The 26,597-nt window shown below is 47.8% G+C and overlaps 1 protein-coding gene across 3 annotated transcripts in view; it reads right to left on the bottom strand.

The window, feature by feature from the left end:
* Positions 1–26,597, bottom strand: part of LINGO1 (leucine rich repeat and Ig domain containing 1) — a 462,452-nt gene that overhangs the window by 269,917 nt on the left and 165,938 nt on the right. For all 3 annotated transcript variants that reach the window (XR_012153954.1, XM_073303476.1, XM_073303473.1), the window contains exon 3: positions 9,426–9,468. The gene's annotated coding sequence lies outside the window, so the exon portion shown is untranslated. The remainder of the gene's footprint in view (positions 1–9,425; positions 9,469–26,597) is intronic.

Below are 26,597 nucleotides of genomic sequence, written 5' to 3'. Positions count from 1 at the left end.
CCCCTGGCAGGCCCCTGAGACGCTTTGTTCCCAGCCAACCAGGAGCTGCAGGAAGTGGTGGCCCGGCTCGTGCTGCTTCCCACAGCTCCCATTGGCCCGGAATGGCGAACCGCGGCCACTGGGAGCTGCGAGCAGCCGTACCTGGGGCCGTTCAGGTAAACAAAGTGTCTCATGGCCCACCAGGGGCTTACCCTGAACAAGCCCTGAACCAAGTTTGGGAACCCCTGGTCTAGCTAGACTGCGCCAGTTTACACCATTGGCAGATATCCACATTTTTGGAAGTCTTAGAATCCTTGTCACTACAGCTATTTTTCTGATTTGCCCATTACACACCCCACAGCAGTTAAATCAGCAAGTGCCATAGATAGCTCTGCCTGCATGATATTCCTTGCAGAGAAAATGCTTTTCAGACCCATAACTTTAGGGAGCAGTTTGCTGCAGAGCGGTGAAGTGCAGGGCTCAGCGGGATTGATTTCATGGTAAGCATACCTAGAGCTGCATGCAAGCATCTCAGCTAACCGTGAAAGCCTCGCCTGTTGGCCCAGGCTTTTCTGGGCAATGCGATGAGTAGCAGAAGCAGCACGGTTGGTGTTGAACCTTATGCTGGAAGCAGCAGTGAAAACCGTATTAACAGCTGGGAAGGTTTTATTGTCAGAAGCGTCTATCTGTATTTTTAAATGCCTGGGATGTGATAATCCTCTAGATAGGCACAACCTGATGCGCCCATCTGCCACGTCAAGAGACCACAATCATGGTTTGCAGGCATAATATTTCATTGACACACCAGGGCCCATGAATTCCAATCCTCAGATTTAAGCAAGAAGTTCCCAGCATGCCTAGTTGCTCCCTGTTGCAAAGCATGGCAAGACACAAAAGGTCCTTCCAGGCCACTTGCAAGAGGGAACTCCTGTTCCAAGGTGTTTAACACTCAAGGCCCAGCCCTGAGTTAGTTTTTCAGTGTCTTTGGCTGCAGCTTGCTCTACTGAGCATGCCCAGACCCAGAGGGTGGCTGAAGAAGTGTTAAACCTTGGAGTGGTTCTGCATTCGGCCTTGTGATAAATTAGCCAGAGATTCAGGCATTTCATGCAGCTGCCTCTCCCTCTGCCAGCATGACAATGTGATTAATTTGCAGTGCAGATTAAGCTCATTTATCACAGCCGTGAGACTGCCATGTAGCCTGCAGGAAAGAGAAAGTGACTGAGGGAAAGGGGCTGAGAGGAAGCAAGAGAAGAAAAAAAGGCAGGAGCCACCTAGGGAGAGAAGAAAGCCAAATTCAAGGCATCTCCCTATAAGACTGTTTGCCACAGTAGACTGTGGTTAACTATGCTGAGGGAAAGAGCTCAGTGTGGGAGGGGAGCTTTATCTCTGCTAACACACATGGTGGGACCTGTAAGAGCTGTGAAATGGGAGGAGTGTAAGAGGATTTGGGAGATAGAAGCAGTGAGCTGACTACCGTACTTGGGGAAAGGGAGGAACATGAAGAGATGATGGAGGAACCTGTGACTCTCCCCATCACTTCCTTCTTCATTGTCTTTTCTACCCTCTCCCTTCCTTGCCTCTCTTCCCTTCCTCTTTCTTGGAGAATGTTCTATCATTTTCTCCCGCCCCTCTTGAATACACGCATGCGCACACACATGCGTTCTTCTCACCCTGACTGGAGACAGCTCCAGAGCACTCCAAGTTTTCAAGCATCCTGGTTCCACAGTTAACTCCTCACTGCTGCTGTGCATGAGGTTTCCCTTGAACCAGTTCCAGTACCCGAAGGACTTCCAACTGCTTCCAATTCATTTATGCAGCAGCTTGCAACAGGCAACCACCAGCTCAAGAGGAGGAGCCGGATTTTGGCCTTATACCATGTACTACTCTGCTGAAGTCAATGGAGTGGCAGAAGGTGCAAATCAGGGCAGGATTTGGCCCTAAGCGTTTACGGAGATTATGGACACAGTGAATCTGAGATTTAAGGCCTCTGAAGGTTCACATGCCAGCTACTGCATGGAACAATACGAAACTTCTGTTATACCACTGTGTCTGCCCTGGAGGAATCTCTATGAAGGGTGCATATACATGCTCAATGTTCATTCAAAACTGGGTTTCCTAGTGCACCTCAGTCCTGAGGTGGAGACCATCCACTCACAGACTGTGTGTTCCCTCACAAATTGGTGTATCTCCACATGGCTTCGCTGGCGTGGATCTCAACCTAATGGACCCAGATCCCCGGTTCTCCAGAGTTTGGTGATCTTGGGATCTGGTTTTTTTGGAGTCCCATTTCTATTTCCAAGTTGCTACTTGTATCCCTGTTACACCAAACACCAAAGGCTAGACTCAATTGTCACTGAGGTCTGCAGCTATTGGGAGCCTTCTGCTGCCTTCTAAGCTGTGGCCAAGTACCAATGGAAAAAGTTTCCAGTTTCACTGGGCACCCTCACTTATGTTGAATGTCAGCAATACACTGAAAACCTCTCAGAGTCCTGATCCAACATGATGTGGGTCTCGTGTATTGCCTGGAATGGATTTTTCAGGACCTGTCTTTATTTTGGTTGTTCTCAAGTCTGTGGCAAGGCACCGAAGGGAAGCAGGAGGGTGATGTCCCTTTATTGGAGATTATGGGCTCATTGTTGCTGGGTCCACAGGTCTAGCAACCAGTTTTGGATTGACTCTAAGGAGAACAAAAAAAGTCCCCACCAGGTTCACCTGTGGTAGTAAGATTAGTGGAAAGGCACAATGAGCTACGGTAGCAGTCTCTTGATGCTGAAGTTCTAATTTCTTTCCAAAGTCTAGAGTGAGAGAAGTTCTGGAGAGGCCTTTGCCCAGTTGGTAGATGTGGAAGATTGAAATAGGCAGAAGGACGGCAGGAGATGTTGAACCATGGCTCTTTTATTCAGTAACTTTACTGCAAGACATCACATGAGATGCCATCTCTGAGGCACCCATCTCTGTGGTTTCCTTTCCTTTCATAGTCCTGAGCTAGTCTCACTCTTGTCTTCTTAACATCTCCTTTCCCTCTTTCTTCACAGCAGCTTCTCTCTCCAATGTTCCCATTCATAGGTTTCAAGGCCAGAAGGGGCCATTGTGATCATCTAGTCTGACCTCCTGTATAGCACAGGCCAAAGAACATCTCCAAAATAATTCCTAGAGCAGATCTCTCAGAAAAACATCCCATCTTGATTTAAAAATTGTCAGGGATGGAGAACCCACCACAACCTTTGGTAAGTTGTTCTAGTGGTTAATTACGCTCATTGTTAAAAATTTATGGTTTATTTCCAGCTGTTGTGTTGTGTTATACCTTTCTCTGTTAGATTGAGGAGTCCACTACTAAATATTTATTCCCCATGTAGGTACTTACAGACTGTAATCAAGTTACCTCTTAACCTTCTCTTTGTTAAGCTAAGTAGATTGAGCTCCTTGAGTCTATCACTATAAGGCAGGTTTTCCAATCCTTTAATCATTCTCAGGGCTCTTCTTTGAACCCTCTCCAATTTATCAGCATCTCTCTTGAATGGGCAACACACCAGAACTGGACATGGTATTCCAGCAGCTGTCTCACCAGTGCCAAGTACAGATGTAAAATATCCTCTCTACTCCTACTTGAGATTCCCTGATTTATGCATCCATGGATTGCATTAGCCATTTTGACAATAGTCTTGTACTGGGAGCTCACATTCATCTGAGTATCCACCATGATCCCCAAATCTTTATCAGAGTTCCCTCTTCCTGCAAGTATGGCCTGCATGCTTTGTTTCTAGATATAGAGATTTACATTTAGCCATATTAGAATGCATATTGTTTGCTTGTGCCCAGTTTACCAAGCAATCCATATTGCTCTGTGTTAGTGACCTGCCCTCTTCATTATTAGCTACCCTCCCTCCCCCGTTTTTTCGGTCATCTGCAGACTTTACCGGTGATGATGTTATGTTTATGACAGTCAAGAACCAATCCCTGCAGGGCCCCACAGACACACACCCGTTTGATCCTGATTCCTCATTTACAATGACATTTGGAGACCTATCAGTTAGCCAGATTTTAATCCATTTAATGTGTGCCAGCATCCCCAACTAACAGGAGGATGGAAAATAAAGTAGCCCCAGCCCTTCATTTTATCTGCCTCCATCTGTGCATTTGGTGTTTAACTTCCACTCATCCATTTCTGAATTTGGTCCTCCGTGTTGTGTGGTCTGTAGGACATACATCCATGCTTTGCCCTGAGGTGTAAATAAGGGTGGGACCTTCCCTCCTCAATCTCATCATGAGCATGCCACTGTCTCTGCTGAACAGGAACCGGCTAGTACCCGCAAGGCAGCCAGCCTCCTAAATGAATTCGATCAGAAGGAGGTGAGAAAGTTCCCACTGAAACACCGAGTCACGTTGGGGACAGTAAATTGGATTGAAAGCGACGATGTGCCATGGCTGCCAATGTTGGGAGCAAGCTGTAAATATGTTTTGAGCCTCTTGATTGTTTCACTGTGATGAAAGAACATCATTTTCCGGGTCTGTTCACACTCATTCCGAAAGCGGTGCGACTGTGCTGCATAAGAGCGAATGGGCGTGGGGAAGACTCTCCACACTAACCTTGCTGGAGCCTTCAGAACCCTACAGTCGACTCTCAGAGGAGGAGGAGACATCATTGCATTGTCAGTGTCTCAGTCAGACACGATCTGGGATCATGGCTATCTTCAAATCTGGATACAGTCAGAACTAAAATAGACATTATGTCACCATGTGGGATCAGAAACAGCTATGCACCCAGGTATCATAGACTTCTGCAGATATAGAGGGCCCAATTCAGACCTCAGTTAAGCACGAGTAGATCTAGGGTAACTAGTGAAGTCAGTGGACTTCAGAAGTCAGTGAACTCCAGATTTACCCAGAGATCTGAATCTGGCCCATGGCCTTATTTCAAGGGTTACAGTGTCAATGGGATCTTGTTAACAAAGGTAATGTTCTCGCCACATGACCTTCTTTTCGATACTCTTGCCCCGCCCCTTTCCAAACCTTTTAGGCCGTGCACTAGGTTTAAAGATGATGTATTCAGCTCCACAGCAGGAACAACCTGATCACAAAGAAAAAGGAAAAAGGCCTCCCCTGAAACAGACAGAGATATTAGATAGCATACCCTGCTAAAACCCATCATTAGGTGCCTTTTTGTCACCAGTGAATGGCATCTTATTTAGTAGTTTGCTGATCTGATATTACTATATTAGCACTCTTTTCAGGGAAAATAATGTTTATAATGTCCCATAGGGAAAGACACAGGTATCGGTCTGCACCAAGTTCCTCTTCTATTTAGGGGGAAGCTAAGGCAACAGAGCTAACCTACTGAAGGTGTTTTAGCAAGTAGCTTATCAGCCACAGGATTTACCCTGGTCAAGAACAACTCGATTGAGGTCAAAGGGACTAGGAGTTGCTGGTGCTCAGCAACTTTGGAAGAGACAGGACATTTATTTAGGTACCTTGATTTGGACACACCCCTGCTGAAAATGGGTCTTTAGGGAGTTAGACAAGGACACATAGTGAGTCAGTGGCAAGATCAGGAAGAGAACCCAGGAGTCCTGATTGCCAGTCCCCTACCTTACCCACTCTTTCATTAGGCAGTACTTTGCAATATATATTTTTAAGGGACGACAATCAAAGCGCAACAAGCCAGGCACTTTAGCTAACAAACCTATCATTTGCCTCTAACAGGCTTTCTGAATAAAGCAGACTCAGTGGCAGATTAAAACTGGATCCTCTTAAACACAGAGATCCAAGGCCCCACCGCAGCAGGGGGCTCTCGCATGCAGAGGATGGTGCCAACAGCCTCTAGCCGAGCCAGTTCCAGCTGCTGGCTGCAGAATCCCCCCCACCCACAGCCTGGAGCCCTCCTCTCTCACTCTGGAGGGATACCTCCATCTTCAGCCCTGCCAGACGGCAGGCCCTGCCACTCTTTGACACACTCCCCCCACCTGCCTGTCTGCAACACAGCACAGCTTCTTCACCGGCTATCAGCCTTTATGACGAGCTGATAGCCAGGGCTAGATTAACCCATCACTGGGCCCTAGGGAAACACACTTCTGGGGAGGCGGGGCTCTTCTCCCCTCGGCTCTGTTGGGAATGACAAAGTGAATCTCAGGTGTGCGAAGACTAACTTCGTGCCCTTATCCATGGGGGCAGATTTGTGCACCGACAGAAAGAGCTTCGGTCACCAGAGTGGGTGGTATTGTGACCTGGCACGCCCGGGGTTGCAATGCTGCTCAAATCTTGCCCAGCTGCCCCTCCGTCATGAGTGGGCAGAGACTGAGTCATGACACAGGGGCAGCTGGACCAGATCTGAGTGGCACTGCAGGCCTGTGCGCCACATAGCAACGCTACTCACGCAGGGGAGTGAAGTTCTTTCTGTCTGTGCATCGGTTAAAGAAAATGCAAAATTTGGGGCTCTCTCCCACGAATTTGGGCCCCAGTCACGTCCCTCCTTTGCTTGTGCTAATCCGGCCCTGCTGACAGCCGGTTTGCTGCTGCAGAAGACAGTGTCTATCCTGACATACTTACAGGCCAGCTAAACTGGAAGATGGGGGAGTGTTGTACCCTTTGCTGCTTCTGTCCACTGAGTTCACAGCACATGCTAGGGGCTCCTTGCATCCTTCCATCTCCCCACAAGCTCCCTATGTGCCACCCCCCATCCCCGTCTATTGCAGGAACTTTCTGCAACCCCCCATATCCTTCTTCATGCCAGGGTTTCTGTGTTTCTCCCATTCCCTCCCCTTGCCAGAGTCTCCCCATTCCCCCACATGCTATGTGGCTCTGCGTACCCCCCCTTTCCCGTTCTAGGGTCCCCCCACAAGGAACTCTGTGTGTCCAATTTTCTCCTCCTCCCATATCAATGTCTTCCATTTCCCTCTATGCTAGGGGCTGTGCATACTACCCATGCCCCCCTCCCCCAATTATTTTTTTTTTTTTGTCTGGGAGATGAATCATTCAAGGTGTTAACCTTTACTAGGAGAATGGGCAGGGATGAACTAGGGATTTGGTTAGGCTGGAAAGCATTCATGGGTGCCATCAGACAGTTGTTTGATCTATAGACAATTGCACAGGTGCTTGAAGCTGAAGCGGTGCTAAGCAGCTGAAAGGGACTCCATGTGTCTCCTGTTTTCCCCCTTTCAGTTTTCTGATTTCCCCTCAAATCTGTAGGATTCTGGCCACTGATGCCTAGAAAATTCTCTGATGATTTGGAATGGATCTGAGGTACTGTTCAAAAGTTATTGCATTAGAGACAGAGCAATGCCATCTAGTTGAGTGCAAGGCCCTCACCAGCTTGGCCAGTCGCAGGTGGGCGATGGTAGTTTTACTGGAGTGGGTCAGCCTTTGCAGGCTTCACACCAAAATACTGATGGGGAGCTGGCGGGTGAGCCAGCATGCCAGCAGAGTAGGGCAGAGACAACAAGAGGTCCTGCAAGGAGGCCACTTAATCCAGGCAAAGCAGTAGACCAGGAACGCCCTGCCATCCCTTCCCATGTTGAGTGATAGGACATAGAATGGAGTGAGACTGGAAGGGAGGAGGTAGCTTGAAGTGAGCTGTGTGAGATGTTGGGGGGCTGGAATGTTTTGTTTGATGTGGGCCCCACTTCGTCTTAGTTCAGCCCAGCAGAGATCACTTTTAGTCAGTGATTACATATACACACTGCTGCAGGACCATCATGATAAGATACAGTGTGAATACGCACTCAGTCTTCTAGGATTCCTTTCAGTCTTGAACAGAGGTTTGGGAAATTTTACATATGGACAGGCCAGTGGCCCATCTGCTCTAGTTGTCAACTAGGTGATCACCAGCAAGAAATTTCCCACAAATATTCCTCTGAATTTCCTAAATGTATTCACTTTGCTCACATGCAGACCATAACATTCAGGACAGGGAGTGACTGACATGCACCCTCTCACATACGAGCCCCACATCAGAAGTGCACAGTTTTCAAAGCACAGAAATGTGCTTTAATAGAGCCTTCCCTCATCTTTTCATTTCTCTACAGGGAGGTCATTCCCATATGTAAACATCCTCTTTTTGCTCTGCACTGTCATTAGGTTTAGTTACTCTGCAAAGTAAATAACCCTCCATGTTAGCCAGAACTCCTCATTACAGTCTATGCTATTAATAAAACAATGTTGATACTTAAAAATATACTATAAGAACTTCTGTGGATTAAAAATGTACCTAGATTTCATTTGCCTGCATTCCAGTAGTTTCTAAATATCATCTAACTTCGGACATTTGGTATTAGAAACTCTGCCATTCATAGAAATTGCAGCATTTCCCACAACATTTCTATGTTTTTAAGAAACTGAGATGCTTTCCCTTTTTTTAATAAAGTGATTTTTCATTCTGAAAGTTGAGCCAAGTCCCTCTCTGGCTGAAATCGACAAGTCCTAGAATTGATAGTAAAGTAGCCAGGCTTAATACACTTCTTGTGTGATTTGCTACTGCATTTTGTATAACAAATGGAAAACAAATACAGTGACTAGGTAGCTACGGAACAGCATCTGTAAGGGAAGGTTTGAAATAAGCCCGTCTCTGAAAAGGTTACAGATGACAAAATCAACTCATCCAACACAGGTAAAGCCGGAGCTCCTGCTTCTTTGACTTTTCACATTTTCTTAGGACCCAAAATGCTCTGTTTGTGCTTTATCTAAACCTTGCTCCTTTGCAAGGTCCTGAGGGGAACTGCTGCTCTACGCCTACAGAACACTTTGCCTTCTGATCTTTGAAAAGGTCCTCCCAAGCCTAGCCCTTAGGGACAGCCTCACTACTACGATGATTTAGAGGCATCCTGGCTTTTATTTTACTGAATTGAAGTTTCCAGTTTCCATCCATCAAAATGTAGCGAGGCAGAACGGAAGATGCCCACACAGTTTCCCTTTGAAGATTACACAGACATGCAATAATAGTGGTAACAGCCCAGTATTCCATGGCACATAAATTGTTGCACCTACATGGGTGCACACTTCTGTGCTCATTTTAAATGTCACGGGGGAGGAATCTTTGGCACAGGTATGAGTCAAGAGCAGCCCTAACAAAGTCAGTGGCCGTACCGGCACAGAATTCCTGCACATAAGGGGAAGATCAGACCCTCAATATTTTTCTGTATTGCTTTAAAAAACCCTAGAACTAACAGATGTCAATTTCTGGACCCGACCGTTGAGATACAATGAACCAGAGTGAATGTCCCATCAACAGCCAATAATCACTGGGGCTGCATTGTGCCAAACAGTACACTTATTGGGCCTCATCCTGTACTCAGCACACTGGTGTGAATCTGTTCATTTCACTAGCATTACTCCAGTGTAGGGAAGTGAACAATCAAGGCCATCATGCGTACAAACACACAGAGCAATGCTGAATAACTAACAGATGCTTCAACACTAGTTAGTAATTGGACTAAAGGAAACCACACAGCACTTACCAGTGAAGAAATCCTGCAAGGACCTTCTTCTGCAACTAAAGACCTGCAAAAGAACAGAGAGTTGCGGTTCAGCAGGCAGACCATTTGCAGCATGAAGCATTGGAGGGCTGGGGGTTTATAGTGGATCACAAATTGAGTAAGAGTCAACACCATGATGCAGTTGCAAAAAAGGCTAACATGGTTCTGGGGTGTATTAACAGGAGTGTCCTATATAAGATACAGGTAACTGTCCCACTCAACTCGGCACCTTTGGGGCTTCAGCTGCAATAGGGTGTCCAATTTTGGGCACCACACTTTAAGAAAGATGGACAATTTGGAGAGAGTCCAGAGGAGAGCAACTAAAATGATAAAAAAAATGGTTTAGAAAACCTGACCTATGAGGAAAGGTTGAAAAACTGGGCATGTTTAGTCTTGAGAAAAGATAACTGATGGGTAATACTAAAGGCTGTTATAAAGTGAACCGTGATTGTTTGTGCTCCACGTCCACTGAATGTAGGACAAGTAATGGGCTTAATCTGCAGCAAGGGAGATTTAGGGTAGATATTAAGAAAAACTTTCTAACTCTCAGGGTAGTTAAGCTCTGGAATAGGCTTCCAAGGGAGGTTGTGGAATCCCCTCACTGGAGATTTTTAAGAACAGGTCAGACAAATACCTGTCAGGGATGGTCTAGGGCAAGGGTCGACAACCTTCAGCATGCGGCCCATCAGGGTAATCCGCTGGCAGGCCACGAGGCATTTTGTATACATTGACCATCCGTGGGCACAGCCCCCCACAGCTCCTGATGGGCCGTGGTTCACCTTTCCCGGCCAATGGGAACTGCGGGAAGTGGCGGCCAGCACGTCCTTGCGGCCCACGCCACTTCCCGCAGCTCCCATTGGCCGGGAAAGGTGAACCACGGCCACTGGGAGCTGTGGATGGTCTAAGTCAGCAAAATGTCTCACAGCCCACCAACGGATTACCCTGATGGACCGTGTGCCAAAGGTTACTGACCCCTGGTCTAGGGTTATTTGGTCCTGCCTCAGCACAGTGGAGTGGACGTGATGACCTCTTGAGGGCCCTTCCAGCCTGACATTTCTATCTTTCTATGATTCAGAAATGGGGTAGCACAGGATTATTGTTTCAATGATATTCCACCCTGACAGGTGGGACGCATTCGCCCCCCGACACATCTGAACACGCCATAGTGCATAGTCACTGGTGGTGGGGTGACCCCACTTTGGCAGTGTACTTCCAAAGTAGATCCTGGAGCTGGACAGTGTCATTGCCAGCTCGACTAGAACTATCCGCATGACCTCTGACCAAGCTAGCGTGCAAAAAAGGAGAAGTGTAGCCACGGCAGTGCAAAGGGCTAGCCACCCTGAGTACAACTGTGTCTGAAATTGTAGGTATGCCCTCAGGTGGCTAGCCCATCCCACTGCTTGGGCCACTGAGGCTATACCACTATTTTTAGCACACTAGCTCAAGCAGAGCTAGCGCTGATGTGTCTGCCCCAACTGGAAATGACACCGCCATACTCTGAGTAACCATGAATTAGATGCACACATGCACTCTTAGCTCCTCGGGCTAATTCTACTCCAAAAGGCAAGTACAGTCATTCAAGATGGCTGGAGAGAACAAGCATTGTCATTTAATTGCTAAGGACGTACTCTGCAAAGACACTGGGATCTCTTATGATAAGCAATAGATTTTTACGGAGTTTTACAGAATTTCTATGCATGTCTTAAATAATTAAAGCTGGTTAAGATCCCAGACATAGCAGAACATGCTTAGGTTTAAATACCAATGGCCATCTTTTCAGCCATGACTTCCCATTTTGCACACATTTGTGAACCTAACCAAGGATTCTCAGAAATGGACAGGTCCCCATTTTGCATCCATCGTGGGTTCTCAGCCTGGGGTTTATAATCTTCATGGGGCGGAGAGAGAATACAAGCAGGTCCCAGGGGGCTGTGACTACTTTCCTTTTATTTATGGCTAGACGAGAGCAGATCCTGATATCTTTTTCAATTTTACGATGTGGTCATAGGGTGGGGGGGGGCATTGGCATACACCAGTCAGACAGCTAGGAGCCCTGTTGTAGGATTATATGCACTCCAATACCAGGATTTGCCTGCCTGTTTTCGTAGCCCAGAGGTGAGCAGAGTCAGAATCCAGCTAGACACTCAGCCGCAAAAAAGCCAACTTCACCCATTACACACGCAAGGAGTCCCACTGACTTCAACTGGGCTTCCTGTGTTTGTGTGGCCTGCAGTAGTGGGTCCTATGTTTAGAAGCAAGAATGTTGGTGAAAATAATTCCCTCCTTTGGTTACCTACCAAGGCACATGGATCAGGATTCCAAGATGCCAGCCCCAGCCCACAATGAGTGAAGGGCAGCGGGTGGCATTCGCTCATTGTTTCTCCTGTGACAGCTGATGAATTGGCTAACATCTAGTGCAGTACTGGAAAGGTAACTCAGCCCACTCCTGTGCAATGCTTTAGGCAGTAGCAAGGTCTTTGGCTATTGTAGGAGAAATTCTGAACCCTGAACTCCAGCCACTGCAGGTAAAAAGCCTTCTAGGCGTGTGACAATGATTTAGAACATAAATAAATAGTGTGTGTGTGTATATAACAGCAGCACTGTGGCCTCCAAAACATTTCCCCTATATATCCACTGGTTTCTTAATTTATAAGAAGAGCATCTCAGTTCTCTGAATAAAGAAGACTGTGTATTTGTCATTTGCAATCTGGCACTACTTTGAAATGCTTCTGTTTTCTGCCGTTAGCAAAAAAAACAAAAAAAAAACCCCATCTCTCCAACATGGAGTTTAGTTTGTTCTGAAGCTCAGAATACCAAGTGTCACTGCAAGAAAAATCAAAAGAGAGGCCCACAGGCTGAGCTATCATTTAAAGAACAGATTTTGCTCCCTGTGTGCAAGACCTGCTTCCTAAACAGCCACCCGGTTATGCCATCAACCCCATGGCAAGAAATGGTGCTGGCTACCCCAGGAGGTTCTAGAGATCAGGCCCAGCGGCCCCCAACATTCCTCAGCAGAGGATTGCGTCATTAAGGGGTGTCCCAGCAGTTCCGTATCGAAAAGCATCTCAGGGATGCTTATCAGAGAGCAAACCAGTCCTGCCTTTGAACACCGCGTGAAGATACGTGTTGTTTTGGTCACATTTGGTGCCAGTTAGCTGTGCTGTGAGAAAGAGCCACCCCCTCAGCTGGGTATTGGCATTCATGGAGCTATGTAATTGACGATTGCCTTTCTTTTGAGTACTGCACTTTTCCAAATTCTGGGAATCTGCTGCAATTGTGTGAGACAGCCATGGCAGCAAATTCTTACAGAGACACACCGAGTTCCCTCATGGACACTGCTTTTCTCCTTTCTTGTTCTGTTGCTTTCTCCACACTTCTCCTACTGTTCTAGCACTATGGCTAGCTTGGGCAGGTGTGACAGAGTAGGCCAGCCACTGGCCTTTTTACCACTAATTCATTCGAACTGAGTCGCCACCTGCAGAGGTCCCCCTTGTGACATGGGGGGGCCCTGCAGTAGCCCTGCCTCAGTTTCCCCTCACCAGGGTTTTTCTGACTCTCCCAGGGATTCACCCTCTGGCTGGGTCACTCTCAGAGTTCAATCCCCTTTCAGGGTACTCCACGTCCAAAAGACACACCACCTTCAACAACAGTCCCAAATTAACATAAACCAATGGTCTGCCACCCTCCTGGGCTCAACTCGCAGTTCTTCTCCCTCTTATCAGAGTGCTGACTCTCCGGGCTATTCCCCACTCTGAGCCAAAGTACAACACAAACCAAAACAGTCTCTGTCCTCCACACTCTAATGAAAGTCTGTCTCACTCTTTAGCAGGGCTCGGACTCCCAGGGCTTTTCCTGGAGTCTGGTCTCTCTTCTGCCTTGGCAGGTCACCCCAGCCCTACCTCACTGCAGTCCTTTTCTCCCGTGCTATCTCGGGGGATCCAAATGAGCCTTCTCTATTTCTGCAGCCATCTGCTGCTGCCACTGCTCCTTTCTCCCTGGGCCTCTGGGCTAAGAAAGATAGTAGTCTGATTGAATCACATGACCTTCATTCTTGCCACCTGGGGAGGTGAGCCAAGTGTACCAGAGGTGGGGCTGGGTCCATCTCCCCTTACAGGGACCAGCCCTGCTGGGTCAGTCCTCTTCATCAGTCCTGAGCATAGCGGAGGCAGGCTCCAAAGAATCTATGCCATGTATGCCAGACTTTAAGGAATCTCAGAGCATGTCAAGACAGGACATTCTGGGAGGATTTACCCAGTTCCACGTAGATCTTCAGCCCAGACAGCTCTTTCCAATAAAGATAATTCCCCGGGACACAGCAGCACTAGGTTGAGATGATGCAGGTAGTGAAGGGAGAGGGGCAGAGGGAGTCCAGGGTGGAGCTCTTCAGAAGCCAACTATTTAAAAGTCAGACCCTGCACAGAGATGGTACAGGCACCTCCCTCAAAGCTCCAGAGAAGTTCCAGATAGTGCTATAATGAGTCTTACTCACAAAGGAGAACCTGGCTACTCTGATCCATACTTTCACCATCGATTTTCCCTCCATGGGGTTGATCTCCACCCATACACAGTAGCTGCAGCTGGTGCAGCATGAAGCACCCTGCCTCAGAAGCACTCCAAGGTGATGTGAGCTCATCACCACCCTGCTTCCTTACCCCCCAACAGCCCCCCCTTCTGCTACCATCCTGAACTGAATATGCTAGTCCTAGTCTACAAAGCCCCCAATGGGATGGGGAACCAGCCTACCACGCAGACTGCTGCCTCATCCACAACCCAACTGCACTCCATGGACTGCTGCCCTATGGAACCTTCTGCCCCAGGGCCAGCTTATCTGCCTGCTGTACCAAGAAGTCCCTTCTCACTTCCTTCTCCAAGCAGATCCCTTCAGGTTTAGGCTTCCAAGTGCCGGGGAGAGAATTCTCCACTTGCAAGGAGCTCTTCTGCCAGGCTATAGAGACCAACCTGAGCCTGCCCTGGCAGGGTTCCATGTGTAAACGCCACCTGTGATGAACCTTCGCAATGGCACAGTGTCCCCTCGGGACAGGGAAACCGGAGGAGACAGAACACCATTCAGACTTAACTCTGCTGGGTGCCAGGGACCTTAGTGCAGTGGGTTGTTGCTTCCTGAGGCAGGCTATGTATAGTCTCAGCCCGGCACCGGGTGGATAAGGTGACATGCAACTTATGTCCACAGTTGGAGGAAGTTCCCCAAACATGGCCATGAAAATCTCATAGCATGAGTTTATGTCTTGAGAAGAACATCAGAGTTTTATGTGGTACTGTCAGAATCAGACCCAGAATAGGATCCTGCATCCAGGCCTCTTATGAGCCTTATGCCAGAGTGCTGAAGAACCAGCTTGAATACAGATGGACATCCAACTCTCCTGAAATTCATCTCCCAAGTGTACCTTTCAAACCTCTCATTCCTTAATCCTCACACGCTCCTGGGATATCTGTTCTACTTCCTCCCATCCCAGTTTCCTGCAGAGGGTGGACTCATAGTGCAGCGCATGCATGTGGTGGCAACCACTGGCTTTGCAACCAGCGGTGTGGCTGGGAATCATCAGCTCAATACAATAAATCAACCTGTCAGGGAGGGATCTGAAAACACTCTACACATACAGATTAACTGAGCCACGCCATCTCCTACGAGATGGACACAGAGAAGCTTCCCTGTTTCACAGAAAAGGTAACCAAGCTGGAAATGGGGAGTCATTTCCCCAAGATCACTCAGCGAGTAGGAAACCAGGCTCCCTAGAGCACCCATATAGCACCGACCCACAGCCGCAGGTCAGGAGCCACAAATCTGACAGCCAGGTACCCAGGCAAGACAGCCTTAACAAGCCCTGAGAAAGGAAAAACTGCCACCAACCCACTGCTTTAGACATCCCTTCCTTCTCTCTTCCTCCACCACTTTTGCCTGCATTAGTTAACACTGTTGGGAATTAAGCAGCATCTAAAAGGAGACTGGGCAGAAGCGCGGCTTCTCTGGGATCATGCAAACCTGCCAGGCTTTCCCAAAAGTCCTGCCCCAGCCTGCTCGGCATGCTGCCAGACAGAGCGAGCAGCAGAGGGAGAGCGCCCAGCGCCAGTTCTCCTGCCAGGTGGCAGTGTGATCACATTAGCAAAAGGAAATTGGGCCTTTTCTCACCCGCTGCCTCCCCCTGCCTTTTGCAAACACTGGGTGCTGTAAGATTTGTTAAGATTGATCTCAGACCAAAACGGAGGAGATAAACTCAATATAATTAACTCAGCTTTCCCTCTCACCAGGCGAGGAGCTTTTAAAAAATTAAAAGAGGAAAAAATAGCTCTTCATAGCACTTCTAGTTCCTTCCCCCCTAACTATAAAGGGAAACTGTTCACACACCGCATGCAGAGCTCTTTCTCCCTTCCTCTCGGGCTACCTTGATTAAACAAAAAGAAAAGGAGTATTTGTGGCACCTTAGAGACTAACAAATTTATTTGAGCATAAGCTTTCGTGAGCTACAGCTCACCTTGATTAAACAGACATTAAACTTATCGGCTTCCAATGCAATTTTCAAAATGAGTTTCCAAGAGGCAGGGGATGCAGCTGCAAATCCCCTCCCCCACCCCGCTGCCAATCCCCTCCCATATGCTCTCCCAATTTTGAAGAGTTGCCCAGCTGATCCAGATGTGTTTCCAGAGAGAGCATTTAAGGGAGCGGCTGCCAAAGCTACTTTTGTTAGCTGGTTATAAACCCTACGGCATGAGACTGAGAAGCTGATTAATAGATTTGATATTATGGGTAGAGGGAGGTTTTTGCAGCGATATTGCACTAGGGACAATCTACAAATACTCAGAGAGCCCAAGGTGCGGCTATGTGTTGAAGGTACAACATGAAGACGCCAAGGCAGCTGATTACCTAGGGTGCTGGCCACCTACCCCTTCCTCAGGCTCACATGGCACTGCCTGGTTTGGCATGGAAACCCATGCTGTAGGTAAAATACAGGGTTAGAAGACCCTGCACAATCCATGTCTACACACATGCTGATATCTACCAAGTGAGTGTGCAGCATGGGGACAGAACAGGCTGCCTTCCCTCCAAAAACGGGCCACCCAGTGGGCCACCATGCAAGTGCTCGCTTGGCCACAAAGAGAACAAACATTCCGGGAGATGGCACAAGCACACGAGGGCTTAGGGAGTGATGATTGAAAACATGGCCTCAGATAGCTAGGTGCCTGGTCTGACTCTGGACCAGGCTGGTAGAGGCCAAACACAGTCACCTGCTGAAGTTCTGCGACTGCTGGAGACGAGGTGCCACGGTCACAATTGGTTTCCTTTCCTTGCTGGCAATCTCACTAGAGAACTAAGAGGGAGGAATGGAAGCTGGATTCCCCCTCACTCCTAGAGATAGCTGTACTCTGGAAAGGGTTGAAACACACCAGTAGGGGGCAGTGTGGAAGACATTTCCACTGCTGGTACCTGTTATATGGATGGAGAGAGGCCTTGGGGCTGTCAAGCTGGTACCTTGCACTGGCATCAAATTCACTTAATTTTTAGGAGGAAAACATATTTTTTAAAAAAACAGTACTTCATAAATACTGGCGGGAGCCATTATCGTCCTGTCATCTTTAACTATCAACACTGAAATTCTTTAATTTGATCTCCTTCGGAATGTCAGTAGATAGCCAGGCCCTTAATTTAAGGTTCAAAACATTGGAAGATATTCAGCCCTTCTCCCTTTGATTAATCCAGACCAGTGAGAGAAATCAGTCACCTGCTAAATCCAGCTCCAAGCGAGCGATTGGCCAAATCCCGCCACAGAACAATAGAATTCTATAACCCTACCACATGCTGTAGGCAACAGGCACACAAATACAGCTGGGGCCAGGACCCTATTCCTTGAGCTTCAAGAACACAGGCCTCTGCCACTTGAGCTAAAGAAGATCTCCCTCAGCAAGCTCAAGTAATAGATCCCTCATTTTATCTATGGGCTAGCCACTAGAGAGCAACAGTCAATCAGAACCGAAGTATTGCAGCCTTCCCCCAAATCCAGCACACATCACCCTGTATCGCTGCCCAAATCCGGCACACATCCCAGTGACACTCGGTACCTCCACATTCATCACTGGGGTATGATTTTGATATGTTTTGTACAAAGTATGCCTTGTGAGGTATCATCTGAGAACTCATGATCTGTTGAACATTACTATCCTGTTGAATTATATGTGTTACCATTGTATCTGAAGTTAGGAAGTTTTGCTGTGTGTGTGTGTTACTGAAATATGTTGTGAGCCTGGGAGACACCCACAGCTGGCCTTTCGGTGGCAATAAAGGAGCAACTAACACCCCCAAGATGGATTTACAATAGGACTAGCCAGTCATAGGTTGATAGCGCATTAAGGAGAATCCACTCTCCCAGTGGGTCCCTCCTGAAGCACACAGACAATGGAGGCCCAGTCCCTCAGCAGGGCACATAGAACATGTGACCCCTGACTCCATGTCTGAGGCAGTATCTTTCCATGCCCATGGATTTGGAGGTATAAATTGGGGACTCTGACATCAGCCCCTGGCCTCCTTCTTCCCCTACCTACTTTGAAGGCAACAAGAATGTTTAGCTGGAAAAGACTTTGAACTGGGGAAATTGGTCCTAGGCTGAGCAGGGAATTCAGCCTGTGTATTAAGAACTGTGAACTACTTACAACACCTAGCAGGGTAAGAAAAACTGCTTGATTCAAATATTTCTTAGTCTGATACGGACCCTGGACTTCAGGAAAGCAGACTTCGACTCCCTCAGGGAACAGATGGGTAAGATCCCCTGGGGGACTAACATGAAGGGGAAAGGAGTCCAGGAGAGCTGGCTGCATTTAAAGGAATCCCTGTTGAGGTTACAGGGACAAACCATCCCGATGTGTCGAAAGAATAGTAAATATGGCAGGCGACCAGCTTGGCTTAACGGTGAAATCCTAGCGGATCTTAAACATAAAAAAGAAGCTTACAAGAAGTGGAAGGTTGGACATATGACCAGGGAAGAGTATAAAAATATTGCTCGGGCATGTAGGAATGAAATCAGGAGGGCCAAATCGCACCTGGAGCTGCAGCTAGCAAGAGATGTCAAGAGTAACAAGAAGGGTTTCTTCAGGTATGTTGGCAACAAGAAGAAAGCCAAGGAAAGTGTGGGCCCCTTACTGAATGAGGGAGGCAACCTAGTGACAGAGGATGTGGAAAAAGCTAATGTACTCAATGCTTTTTTTGCCTCTGTCTTCACGAACAAGGTCAGCTCCCAGACTGCTGCGCTGGGCATCACAACATAGGGAATAGATGGCCAGCCCTCTGTGGAGAAAGAGGTGATTAGGGACTATTTAGAAAAGCTGGACACGCACAAGTCCATGGGGCCGGACGAGTTGCATCCGAGAGTGCTAAAGGAATTGGCGGATGTGATTGCAGAGCCATTGGCCATTATCTTTGAAAACTCATGGCAAACGGGGGAAGTCCCGGATGACTGGAAAAAGGCTAATGTAGTGCCAATCTTTAAAAAAGGGAAGAAGGAGGATCCTGGGAACTACAGGCCAGTCAGCATCACCTCAGTCCCCAGAAAAATCATGGAGCAGGTCCTCAAAGAATCAATCCTGAAGCACTTACATGAGAGGAAAGTGATCAGGAACAGTCAGCATGGATTCACCAAGGGAAGGTCATGCCTGACTAATCTAATCGCCTTCTATGATGATATTACTGGTTCTGTGGATGAAGGGAAAGCAGTGGATGTATTGTTTCTTGACTTTAGCAAAGCTTTTGACACGATCTCCCACAGTATTCTTGTCAGCAAGTTAAAGAAGTATGGGCTGGATGAATGCACTATAAGGTGGGTAGAAAGTTGGCTAGATTGTCGGGCTCAACGGGTAGTGATCAATGGCTCCATATCTAGTTGGCAGCCGGTGTCAAGTGGAGTGCCCCAGGGGTCGGTCCTGAGGCCGGTTTTGTTCAATATCTTCATAAATGATCTGGAGGATGGTGTGGATTGCACTCTCAGCAAATTTGCGGATGATACTAAACTGGGAGGAGTGGTAGATACGCTGGAGGGCAGGGATAGGATACAGAGGGACCTAGACAAATTGGAGGATTCAGCCAAAAGAAATCTGATGAGGTTCAATAAGGATAAGTGTAGGGTCCTGCACTTAGGACGGAAGAACCCAATGCACCGCTACAGACTAGGGACCGAATGGCTAGGCAGCAGTTCTGCGGAAAAGGACCTAGGGGTGACAGTGGACGAGAAGCTGGATATGAGTCAGCAGTGTGCCCTTGTTGCCAAGAAGGCTAATGGCATTTTGGGATGTATAAGTAGGGGCATAGCGAGCAGATCGAGGGACGTGATCGTCCCCCTCTATTCGACATTGGTGAGGCCTCATCTGGAGTACTGTGTCCAGTTTTGGGCCCCACACTACAAGAAGGATGTGGATAAATTAGAGAGAGTCCAGCGAAGGGCAACAAAAATGATTAGGGGTCTGGAACACATGAGTTATGAGGAGAGGCTGAGGGAACTGGGATTGTTTAGTCTGCAGAAGAGAAGAATGAGGGGGGATTTGATAGCTGCTTTCAACTACCTGAGAGGTGGTTCCAGAGAGGATGGTTCTTGACTATTCTCAGTGGTAGAAGAGGACAGGACAAGGAGTAATGGTCTCAAGTTGCAGTGGGGGAGGTTTAGGTTGGATATTAGGAAAAACTTTTTTACTAGGAGGGTGGTGAAACACTGGAATGCGTTACCTAGGGAGGTGGTAGAATCTCCTTCCTTAGAAGTTTTTAAGGTCAGGCTTGACAAAGCCCTGGCTGGGAGGATTTAATTGGGGATTGGTCCTGCTTTGAGCAGGGGGTTGGACTAGATGACCTCCTGAGGTCCCTTCCAACCCTGATATTCTATGATTCTATGATAGGGTTTAGAATTTAGACTGCAATTTTATTTTTATTTCTTTGGTAACTATCTCTGACCTTCATGCCTGCCACTTATAATCACTTAAAACCTGTCTTTCTATAGTTAATAAACTTATTTTAATGTTTTATCCTTATCAATGAGTTTGTCTAAAGTGCTTGGGAAATCTTCCCAGATTACAGAGGCTGGTGCATATCCACTATCCTTTGATGAAGTGGCAAACTAATTAATGCGCATGCATTGTTCAAGAGAAGGTCTTGAGCAGTATAAGACAGTGCACTTCTGCGGTGCAAGGCTGAGTCTGGGTGGAATGTGCAGGTGTCTCTTATGTGCAGTTCACGAGTGGCTTAGAAAGCATTCATGCGACTTAGCTGGGTGTGTCTCTGCATGTTGGTGGCTGAGTGATAACAGGACCTGGAGGGGTTGGCTGCTTGTCACTAGCACAGCACTGGGAGAGACAGCCCAGTTTGGAGAGTGAAGGGTGCACAGCAGTTCCACAAATCCAGGTTGTACTTCAGGGGTCCATCACAACCCCTCACTGCCACCTGCCAATTCCATCCAAGCGTGCTCCATAACACTGATTGCAAAATCCAGTGCCCCTGTGGGCAGCCACCAAACCCAGCCCACAGCGCCCCCTCAAATCCAGCAATCAAATGATGTTTTTTCAGTGTCCAACCTTCTTTGCTCTGATAACCGAGCAATCACTATGTTTCCCTTTGTTAGCTATTGTTCTGTGGCTGGATTTGGCCGATCGCTCACTTGGAGCTGGATTTAGCAGATGACTGATTTCTCACACTGGTCTGGATTCATTAAAGGGAGAAGGGCTGAATATCTTCCAGTGTTCTGAACCTTAAAATAAAGTTCCCATCTAGAGGCTTGGGCAAGCCTGTGTGCCCAGCAGGAAGTTGGGAGTCTGTTGGAGAACAGGGTAAGAGATTTTTCATGGGAACCTGTTCTGCAAGAAACACAGGGCTGCCCATTAACACCTCCTCCTCCAACACCTCCTTAACTCATATAACACTCTATGCAAATCTATGCAAAAGAGCCACAACAACGTGTCGGGGAAACTATAAATATAAGTGAAAAATTTTCCCATAAATACAGCGGAAGGAGAAATTTACAGCATTTTCTTTGGAGATTTCTCCAGGTGTTCCCTATTAAGCCATTGTGTTAGTTTGCATAAGTATTCCTCAGACAATAAAGTACTCTCTGTGACCGGGTATTGGCTCTGTAATAGGAACGGGAATGGGCATTGTGTATTCAAACGACTGACTGTAAAGATGATAGACTGGGTCATTACGTCACCGGTTCTTTGGGGTTGTTACTTTAAATCAGTCACAGTGAGCAACAAGTTCTGTTTGTTTGGTCCCATCACAGCTTGGAAAGCAGTTCCATGCAGCAGTGGAGGAGGATGGCTTCCCCAACCAACAGCAGGAGGGGAGCGAAGGGCTGGGATACAGGGAACTGCCATATCTGGACTCAAACACACACAGGTTCAAAGAACAGTCCAACTTTCAGCTCAAAGGGGATCAAAAAAACCTCATACTGTAACACAATTGCAGTCCACGACATTTTTTTAGGAGGAGATACAACATTAACCCTGTTCTGGCTTTTGCAGAGTTATTTCCATCTGACTCCAGGGAACTGAATTCTGGGCTCCAGGCTGATGGTCCAGCAACAGCAATCCTGAATCTTCATTTAGAGGGATTACACAGCCACTCCAAGAACTGGCCACACACCAGGGAAAGGTTTCAGAGTAACAGCCGTGTTAGTCTGTATTCGCAAAAAGAAAAGGAGGACTTGTGGCACCTTAGAGACTAACCAATTTATTAGAGCATAAGCTTTCGTGAGCTACAGCTCACTTCCTCAGATGCATATCGTGGAAACTGCAGCAGGCTTTATATATACACAGAGAATATGAAACAATACCTATTCCCACCCCACTGTCCTGCTGGTAATAGCTTATCTAAAGTGATTTCCAGCACAAATCCAGGTTTTCTCACCCTCCACCCCCCCACACAAATTCACTCTCCTTTGGTGTTATTTGAGAACCCACTGCAAAGCTGGGTATTTACCAAAACCCCAGCACGACTGGCTCCTGCAAGGCTTCCGCAGGGTTGTCAGACTGCTACCGAAAAGCAGGCATCTGAGCCCAGGGCCAGGAAACCTGCTACCACTCCCCAGGGATTTCTAAGTCTCAGGGAAATGTGGAGGTGACAGCCAAGGAGTTCTTAGCTCACAAGAGACCAGACTAGACATAGCGAATTAATTTCGTCCACACCTCCTTATTCCATTATTTTGCAGTGCCCAAATAATCTGAGCTGAATACCAGGGGTTAATACTCTGACCACAGAACATGCAATGCTGGTTTATTAGAAGATGTTTACTGCTGGCTCTCTCTACAGAGGAGGCTTGACAGGGAGGACAGTAAATCGGTGTATCATCTGCATAACAAGGAGAATGATAGAGGGCTGAGATTATTAACCAATAAAATCACCAGGCCAGGGAACACCACGAGGATAAGAATTGAGCATCAGACATAAAAGACAGAACATTGGCCCCTTGAAGCAAAGTCCAGCAGCGCCTGCTCCCAGACCCAGCTCTGTGCCATGGGGATGCAATAAGAAACCCCACAGCCTGGCCTGCAGCATCTGCTCCCAGACCCATCCCAGATCCAGCTCTGCAACAGGGGGATGGGATCAAGAACCCCACAGTATAGCCGGCAGCTCCTGTGACAAAAGGACAGTTGCAGTATGCTTTGGCCTTGCTCACTGTCAGTGGTTTCAAGTGGACAGCTGATATGCTGATACACTGGAAACGGGGAAGGACTTAAGCTGTCAGGGTATTGCTGCAGAGAGTGCTCTCAAGGCAATAGGATATGAGATTTCATCTCCAAGCTGGAGAGTTAATGACAATACTAGAAAACTTCTCCTTTGGTTCAGGCAATAGACTACACATGAAAGCCCATTTCATCCTGGCTAGAGAGAGCCCCATATGGAAATAATGAATCTAGATGCAGGTTTGAATCAGAGTTCCCACCTAAACCCCTCTAATGGGCCAAATCTGCACACCCCAACAAGAATGTCTGCACATGGGTTACAACCACCCAGGTTAGGGAGCATCCAGGGCTGTGACTGCGGGGTTTGGACCCTGTCACAAGGCCATTGTCCCCGCCCCAAGGCTTGGGGTCACAGATCCCTTCTGTTAGAAACCCCCTGGCTCCCCCAATAGAGTTCCACTCTCAGGCAGAGAAAAACCAAACAGCCTTTGTCCACAGCAACAAACCAAACAGCACACAGGCAGGGTGGCTGCCTTCCATCAAATCCCCGTGCCCACACACTACACAGGGCTCCTTCCTTCAGCCCATGGTTCAGATGGAGACAGCAACCAAAGGCAGCTCTTACGAGGGATACAGACTCTGGGCATAGCAGAGCCTTCACTGGACCAAGGCAGGCAAACAGTCACTAGTTCCTTTTTTGCCCTTGTTCAGGAGGCTCCTGACTTTGGAGAAGACCAGAGAACAGCTCCTATTCCTTCTCAGCAATGCTTTTCCTCCCAGAAGCCTCTGCTTCCTTTTTTATGGCCTTTCCCCATTTATGAGGTGCAGCTGTAAGCTCTGCTTCCAGCAGTCAAATAACAAGCCAGAGCTCCTCTCTCCAGGTATGGTAGCTGAGGGAGTATTTAGGGGCTAGCTTCCTCCTTCTGCCCAGGTAAGGGGTTTAAACCCTTCCTCATTCACAGAGGGACAGGCCCCATCAGGCTCTCATCTCTAATTCATAACTAACCATTCTCTTTGAGAGCTTCCACGTCACCACCAGCTTCCAGCTGGGAACTTGAGCCTCCCAGAAACAGCACAATCCCCCAGGAAAAGCCAAGGAGATCATCTTCCATCTCCTCCACATCAATATAATTTGAAATGAGCAAAACACAAGGTTTTTGCAAGGTGAAATGAGTGAAGGGAGGGATTTCACATTAAACAGTCTTTTAAGAAAAACAATTCAGACATTTTATGAGCTCAGACACAAAAACGACATGCCCCACAGTAGCAAAAAAAACCCCTCTCTGTTTTGATTATAGTTCTTATTAAAAATGTCTCCAATGGAACATACCCCTGTATTCAATACCTGCAGCATTCACTGTAACAGTAAGATAGCTACAAGCTAACCCCAGCCTCCCCTGTAGAACATGTGCTCAGAGGCTGTTACTTCCACTACAATCAGCATTGTAGAGGTCCCAGCATAATGCACCATAGCTGCATACATAGGCACACACGACAGTCACCAGTGGGGATCAAATTCATGACTTTCACCTCCTCTTATTACAGGTTTATTAGTGAGTTTACAGGGAATGGCCACTAGTGGGAGACATGGCCACCCAAACCAACACATTACTCAAGGCTGCTCCCTTATGGTGTAGCTGCACTCGGTTGCACCAGATAGCCAAGGAAGGAGCTACATGGGAGCATGCTGCCAAGAGGGCATGCTCCGCACTCTGCATTGCTGCTGTTCTCAGTGGGCCTAGTTGGGGCCTGTGCACCTTCAGCAGGACCCGTCTGCAATACTCCACCATTGCTGGCGACACTTCCACATGCAGCGCTGGAAGCGGAGCGATGGGCAGTCATGTTGGGATGGGGAGGACTCAGCCGAGGCCACTGTGTTTAGACAGGAGATGAAAAGTAGTCATGAGGGGAAAGGGGTCAACAGGCCTCCAAGGTGATGGATTGTAACTGTCAGCAGAAAAATTCCCACTGCCCTGGAAGTCAGGCAGTGTAGTAACCATGGCAACCTGCCCCCAGTCAGGTGAAGAACCTCATGCCTCAACACTGCCAGTCTACAGAGTCCTGGCAGGCGTTACCCTCGGAAAGCTTTGTGTTCTGGCGCCCAACTGAACAGAACCCACCCAGGCAGGCTGGGCCTGCCAGTCAAGAAAGAGAAGTTGGTATTGGCACCACAAGGCAATTCCCCCAGTCGGTGGGAAAGGAACTGAGTTTAGGGCCAGATTCAAACAGGATGCAAGCTGAACCTCAGGGAGCCAGCACAGTGTAACTTATAGTGCACTGATGGGGTTACAACAGCAACTAGTTGCTATAAGATGGTGTTTGATAAACTAGCCCTCCTGCTTTGCTTATTACACCCCCCTGCTGGCTGCTTTCCCTACTGCAGTCCTTCCACCCCCTCAGCACCTACTTCACAGCAGCTGCCTCTCGCTGCCACCTACACACCAAGGCGTAGCTTCCATTTCTTCCAGCCCTGCATTGGGTCCTTTGGCACTAACAGCTCGAACTGGCACGTGCGGTGGCATTTGCTGGGGCCTCCGCAGCGCGTGTGCATGTGGGTGGGCGAGAAGATTTCAGATGCTCTCATGCACCACGTGGTGATCAGATCCGTATGCCGCTCCTTGCTCTGCTTCACCAGGGCTTCCTACATCTTTAGCGTTTCAACTGGTGCTCAATTAACCCTGAACTTCCCCCTCCCCCTTTCCCTCCCAATTTGATTTCTGTCCAGGAGTCTGCACACGGACACCTTCTTTGGTGCTGTAGATTCTGCGGCAGCAAGAACCAGCTACTTTAACTTTCTGAGGCCAAACTTACTCTGTCCATCTCTGCCCTCTAACACTCCCTGCTATTCCATGTCCCTCTCCATTCAGCTCTGTCAATGTACCTCCGCTCTGACCCACACTCTACCGCTCCACTTCTGCAGCCTTGGTCCTGACATGCAAGACTCCACTATTCCAGACCATCCAGGATCCATCTGGCTCAGCTGTAGTTAAGACTGTGATTCGTTTGCTACGTTAGAACTTGGGATAGTGGCTAGGAGGCATCAAGTGCCCCCAAAGTATTGCAAGCATCTAGATCTGACCTTCAATTAATCTCCAATGAACTTTAATTTTCTGGGCCCTGGCCTTAGCCTGCTCCTGTCACTTACCCCCTCGCCTCCCAGGTTAATGAAGACTATGAACATTCTAAGAAAGCTGTATTTATGACTCATGCCTCTATATTGCAATGGACACTGACTGAGTTTGGTATCCCTAAACAACCATGCTTGGAAAGCACAGCTCTAGCATCTGAAGAGTTAACTAGCAGGTATGCTGGGGTGGACAAAGGTGCAGTACCAGTTCAGGAATAGGTCTTTGTCCTCCTAATGTTAGATTTAGAAAATTCCAATGAAATAAAGCTGGGGATGTGTGGGGGGGGTGTGGAACGGACAAGCTTTGCCTGAAGATGGAGGAACAAAGGAAGGGATGGAAGAAGAACACAGAGTCTTTTATATTT

Source organism: Lepidochelys kempii, chromosome 10 (assembly GCF_965140265.1).
Source record: "Lepidochelys kempii isolate rLepKem1 chromosome 10, rLepKem1.hap2, whole genome shotgun sequence".
Classification (NCBI taxonomy): Eukaryota; Metazoa; Chordata; order Testudines; family Cheloniidae; genus Lepidochelys; species Lepidochelys kempii.
Note: the sequence above shows the minus strand (reverse complement) of the source record. Positions and strands in the feature narration are given on the sequence as shown.